At 42.3% G+C, this 6,432-nt stretch overlaps 1 non-coding gene across 1 annotated transcript; it reads left to right on the top strand.

The window, feature by feature from the left end:
• Positions 1-4,723: 4,723 nt before the first annotated feature.
• Positions 4,724-4,798, top strand: Trnat-ugu (transfer RNA threonine (anticodon UGU)). Its single transcript has one exon. It is a non-coding gene; the product is annotated as a tRNA-Thr (tRNA).
• Positions 4,799-6,432: the final 1,634 nt, after the last annotated feature.

The raw sequence follows: 6,432 nt of genomic DNA, 5'->3' as shown, positions 1-6,432 counted from the left end.
TCCTTGTATGATGTCGCAAGTCGACCAAATCTAACTTTGTTCTTCACTCGTACCGCATATCGTAAAATACTTCCAGACTTCCAGATGGTGCCATTCTATGTTACAACTGACGTTCGACAACAGCGAGAAACTGTGTCCAGTCTCGCGCTCTGCTTGTATAACAGGCACAGTATTGTCTCGGCAATGTTGGACCAATCCATTTGTTGCTCGTTTCTATCAGCAGTGTTATTAAAGTGGCATACATAACTTTTCCCATTTTTTTCTGTAATAACGCCGTATTTCAGTGCTATGGAAATCTTACGAATAAAAATTACTCGTCTTTTTTTAAAAAGGTTTATTTGAAAACTAAAAATTTTACTACGACATCTGTGGCTAATTGATATATCTGTTTTTACGTGGTTATCAGGAAAAAATGAAAAGATACTTGTTATAACCGAGAGCAAACAAATACTGAAAGACATCGGTTATTCAGAACTAAAATACCCATGTCGTTTTAACTGATCGGTTTTTCTATCTATAAACTGCAGTGTCGCCATAGAAAAGTGTGTCGCTCCATCAATGTCCATAGCAACTTTGAGATATGTGTTTATGCGCAATATCGGCAAATGGAAACACGAAGAGGTAATAAGCACCTGAGCGATAGAATTTATTTCACAGTCAGAAAAGTCGAGTGACAGGCAAGACTGAATCACTGTAATAGAAATTATATGGAAAGCTGTGTAAAGGAAAATTTCCAGTTCTTTCGTGGATTCCAAAATTGAAGCAAATTCCGGGACATCAAGGTGACATAGTCTTATACGGATAGTATTCCATGACTAACGTAATTGGCCCATATACTGTACTGGTATACGGATAATATTACACGACTAACGTAATTTACCTGAAATAATTTACAAACATGTTACTGTAACATTCGCTACTACTCATTACGCTAATTCACCTTCAGCCATTAAGCGCAAATCTCAGTTATGATACGTGCGCCAAACAAAAATTTATCAACCTAGTAACTCTAGACAACTACAAACGATCATTGTGTGCAAAATAAATAGAACACTTCATAAGAAGAACATGACGGGTTTGAATCATTCCCACCGCAAAGGATGAAAAATTCAGGCTCGCACACAAGACCACTTGATAACTAACCAGAAATTCAGATTAGTTGTAGCTTCGGTGACAATCGCCTTTTTTACATTTTCCCCGTAAACTAGATAATTATGAAACGTAAGCAACTACTGTAAAATATCTGCGGCAACGGCCTTGCCGCGGAGGTTGCATCGGTTCACGTGGGATCACCGAAGTTAAGTGCGTTGTCGGGCGTTGAAGGCACTTGGATGGGTGATCATCCAGGCCGCCATGCGCTCTTGCCATTTCTCGGGGTGCTCTCAGCCTCAAGATGTCAATCGAGGAGTTACTCGACCCAATAGTAGCGGCTCCGGTCAAAAAATACCAACATAACGACCGGGAGAGCAGTGTGCTGACCCCCGCCCCTCCTGTTCGCATCCTCCACGGATGATGACACGGCGGTCGGATGGTGCTGTCCCAGTAGGTCACTCGTGGCCTGAAGACGGAGTGCTTACAAAGCAAACTACTCTCCAGTGGATGGTCGTACTACTGAGACCTTGATTCCTGGCATCAATAACAGATGGCAGCACAAGAGGTTGGCTTACGCCTACTGCCGAATTTTACGATCTGTCGTAAGCCTGCGTAAGCACGTAGGGCCTTCCGTCTTAAGTGCAAGCATATCCATTGCGTTTTCTGTCACGCGACTTGAGTGGAATATTTCATTATTTCTGAAATTTTATAGAAATGTTTTTCGTTGTATATCCTCACCATCGGTACTGAATTTACTGTAAAATTACTTGCTCACTTTTCGGAACTTCCGTTCATAGTAAATCGATACTATTTGAAGCCGTGGTAGACACGAGTCTAGTGTGCTTCACCTTCAGCACCTTCTGTGTCAGTCTCGGTTAATATGTCGCTGATTTCACAACGAACAGTTCGTTGTCTACTGAGTATACTGTCTGTTGCACGACACTATCCCTCCCACGCTGCTAAATGTAGGTCGTCGGCAAAATATGACTGCAGTGGAACAAGGGCGTCTGCAGAAATTTCCCCAGGAGGTGGTGGTGGCATTGGTAGTGTGTGTGTGTGTGTGTGTGTGTGTGTGTGTGTGTGTGTGTGTGTGTGTGTGTGAAGGACTATTACTATGAAACTCACACAGTCCAGACCGCCAAGGAAAATAAACCTTGAGATTTGGAAAGAGTGTTGATCTTATACCGCTTATACTGCATATTTCAAAATTCCACCTCTAAGGGGGAGACACAGGACATGAAAGGATTTCTGAATCATGTAGCTATTAAGGTAATTTTGAAGCTAGGCATACGAACATTTGTATCTGGTTTCTAGGTCAGAAATAAAGAAATATGTGTTCCAGTATCTTTGGGAATTTAACCTCTATGAGGTGAAATAGTGGATGAACATTTTATTTTGAGATAAATAATTATGGAAGAACTATGAAAGTATTTTTAAGGCTACATCTACGAAAATTGGTATTTGACTTCAAGGCTACAAATAAGAAAATACGTGTTTCGGTGTTTTTGGAAGTTCAACCCCTAAGGGGATGAAATAGAGTGAGCTGGTGCGTTTCTGGCACCAGTTTCCGTCGATCGTTGTTTCGATCTTTGAGTCGCGGTCCAGAGGACACTGCTCCCTAAGCGACTGTAGTAGTTCTCTGTGCAGCCCAACATCGGGCTTACCACGCTTACACTGGACACAGTTGCCAACAAATCGCCTGCCATCGCGATATAGGTTGGGCCAAAACATGTATTCCTGAACTCGGTTCAAGGTCTTGAAGAACCCCAAATGACCCCCGTCCGCCGAATCGTGGAAATATCTGAGTGCCATGCTAACTCGTTCCTGTGGAATACAGACCTTCACTTGGCCACGGTTGGCTCCCCCTTTACACAAGAGGCCCGCACGAAGGCAACAGCTAGTGACGACGTCGCCATCCACAAACTGCTGCATATTCGGTCCCCACCCGGCGTCCTCGGCCTGTTTGCCGGCTAAGTCGAAGAAGAAGCCGGGTGTCTCGGAGAGAAGGAAATTCACCCCCAGATCCGGCTCCACGTTTCTGAAATTGGTTCATTATGAAAGCATTATGAAAGCATATCTGACAATTCGTATTCGGCTAATCTGTTACAATTTTTAAAAACTACGTGTTTCACTGGTTTTTAACTTCGAGCATAAGGGGATGAAAATTTTAATGAAATATTTTTTGCGTTATATTAAAATATTTTAAATCTGCATCTACGAAAACCGGTATTTCACTTCTCAATTAGATATAAAGAAATATGCGTTATACAAACAAGAATACAAACGGCTTGATTAACAAAAACCTTGGACCCCAGCTGTCAGCATTGCTTTTTGGTCATTCAGCAAAAGACCATGCTTCAACGGCGTTAAGTTTAGAAAAGTTTAGAAAGTGTTGCAGTTTATAAAAGACATAAAAAAAACGATTAAAGAAAAAATGCTTTGCAGACCATGAACGGTCTAAGTAAGTAAAGAAGCGGATGATAAGCTAGCTCTTTATGCAAATAAGTTGGTCAGTTTAAGTTCCGAGACATGTCATGCAGCAGGAACGGAATCCTATAGTTGCTACGATTGGCTAAAGGAAAAGTTTTGCAGAATCACGCGAAATCACTTCTGCAAGTGGCTGAGAATCTCGTAATGAATAAAAATTCTGTACTGAGAATTCCAAGGTGGGAGAGGCGAGATTCCACCCCCCCACACTTCCCCCTTCTCAGAATCCTATCCTTCTTTACCTACAGCAAAAAATAAATAAATAAATAAAACTAGAGAAATTTCTACTGTGAAACTATTTGCATACAAGAGAACGGCCATTAAAATTTAACTCTTCAAAGTTTTAAGCCCTGCCCCGTTCGAAAACTCAATTTCTTTGTAGTTGCATTTTTTAAAGGTGTACTTGTCTAGACTCCTGGAACGGAAAGGTTTTTTTTTTTTAATCCGTGCTTTACAAAAGTTTCTACAGTCCATTGTTTGAAGCAGTGTCACGGCTGCCATGAGCCGCGCGGGGTACCCGCCATGTGTCCAACGCCTTGTCACGGTTCGCGCGGCTCCCCCCGTTGGAGGTTCGAGTCCTCCCTCGGGCATGGTTGTGTGTGTGTTGTCCTTAGCATAAGTTACTGTAAGTAGTGTGCAAACATACGGACTGATGGTTCAAATGGCTCTGAGCACTTTGGGACTTAACATCTGAGGTCATCAGTTTCCTAGAACTTAGAACGACTTAAACGTAACTAAATTAAGGACATCACACACATCCATGCTCGAGGCAGGATTTGAACCTGCGACCGTAGCGGTCGCGTGGCTCCCGACTGAAATGCCTACAACCGCTCGGCCACATCGGCCGGTCTATCATGTATTCTAGAAGAGCTGCACGGTCGTCAGTGGCGCCTGTTCTTTCTAGAACAGTTACTATCTTCATATCTATGGTTAAACGTCACCCAGCCATTGACCTTCGTCTGTGCGAATGCGCACAGGCTACCGGAAATCTTACGGGAATCGTCACCTTAGTGTGAGCCAGTAATGAGTGGATGGACAAATACCTATTAAGTACATTACGTAATCGGATTGTGGGCGGTTCGGGGTGTGAGTCTCACGGGAAGCGTGCGAGGGATAAATTCCTGCAGTCGTGCTGTTCATTTGTGCCCTCGATAGCTCAGATGGATTGAGCGTCTGCCTTGTAAGCAGGAGATCCTGGGTTCGAGTCCCAGTAGCGGCACACTTTTCAGCTGTCCCCATCGAAGTATATCAACAACACCTGTCGGCAGCTGAGGGTTTCAATTAATTATCAGTTGTGTAGGTGATTCGATGAACCCTTTGCCAGGCACTTAAATGTGTTTTGCAGGGTATCCATATAGATGTAGATGATAACTCGTCCCGTGTCGCACGTGCTCAAAAGGATTCATACTGCAGAATGCATGCAAACATACTCACCGAAAATACGGACGAATATCAGGTGCAGGCTGCCGAGTGCTGCATATCCAGCTTAGACAGATCGGCTTTTCCTGCCAAGAAGAACAGGAAGTTGCTGTCTAGGAACAATCAGAGGTAGAGGAAGGGCTGATAAATACTCCTTGAATTGCAGACTAAACGTAAATAACGAAAATACATTTTTGGTAAAAATTGGTCAAAACATAATCGTTTGCCCTCCGTATTGGATTAGCTGTTTTGAATATTGAAAATCTGACTTCAGATTCGTTTTCAGCGACATTAAGAATATATGTGTAACACTCAGTTCATGCAAATCGAAGTAATAATATAACTAAATGTTTTCCCTAAACTTTGAACACTTTTTTTTTCGAGTAACGATTTTCTCAGAACGGCATGCAGCATAAATTAAAAGTGGTTCGATCTCTTAACTTCTACCTCTGACCCCTAAAAGTAAACACTTTTCTTAGGAACTTATAGCTATAATATGACATTTGTTAATATTAACTAATTTTTGTGTAGGCATAAGGAGTGAAACAAACCCCTCAAAATCGAACTCAAAGTTCGAATTAGCACTGTATCGTTAAATTTAAGGTTGTTTCATTGCGGTTAGGTATGCGCTCCCATTAATTTTATGTATTATCGACTGATGTTATCCATTTTCAAGTTCAGAGAAATAATGTAGTATCAACTGATGTTACCCATTTTTGAATTCAGGTAACATCTGAGGTGCCACACTGCACGCACTCTGCGTACTCCAGTCTCGCAAGCCCTTGATCAAATCATAATTACGGGCGCCATTTTTTATTGAAAATCTAAAATTAAGCTCATAGTATTGTCACTCGTAATTCCCAAACAGATCGTTCGAATGTATTTTCATTGTCTCAAAAAAATTTCAAATTTACCCTTTTTTGCTCATTTGTATGAGAACCTGGCTGTAACGCCGGAATATAGTCACTAGATTTTTTTTCAGAGACGCTGTACGTTCGCGAGAAGACTTTCGTTCTGCGCGTGTCGAAGGACATTCCTCAGATATTACTGTGTGTGTGCTACTCAGTCGTGCCATTTAAGTGTACATCTTTGCATAGTTTTCCTTTCACGATGTAAACAGTGTTCCGCTCAGTTGCTAACTGGCCAGTGAGTGCTTCCGAAGGTGTCGGATGTGCGGTGCGTTCGGTCTGCTAGGACAACAGCAGACTGGCGTGGTGCGATGGCAGAAGCAGACACTGAGGGAGCTAGCTGCTGGGACGCCAGCGAACAATTTATGCCAAGTAAGACGAAGAGGACTATTCTAAAATTACGAGCCGTCTAAAAAGTGTTTACCATTGGTAAATCTTGCTGTTGAGTCTGACAAAACTGACAGTTTTTCCTAGAGATACAGGAAATCCCCCCACCCCCACTCAATGAATATTTGGTTGTGATGAC

This window comes from Schistocerca gregaria, unplaced genomic scaffold (assembly GCF_023897955.1).
Source record: "Schistocerca gregaria isolate iqSchGreg1 unplaced genomic scaffold, iqSchGreg1.2 ptg000199l, whole genome shotgun sequence".
NCBI classification, from domain to species: domain Eukaryota; kingdom Metazoa; phylum Arthropoda; class Insecta; order Orthoptera; family Acrididae; genus Schistocerca; species Schistocerca gregaria.
This window is presented reverse-complemented; position numbering and strand designations above follow the sequence as displayed.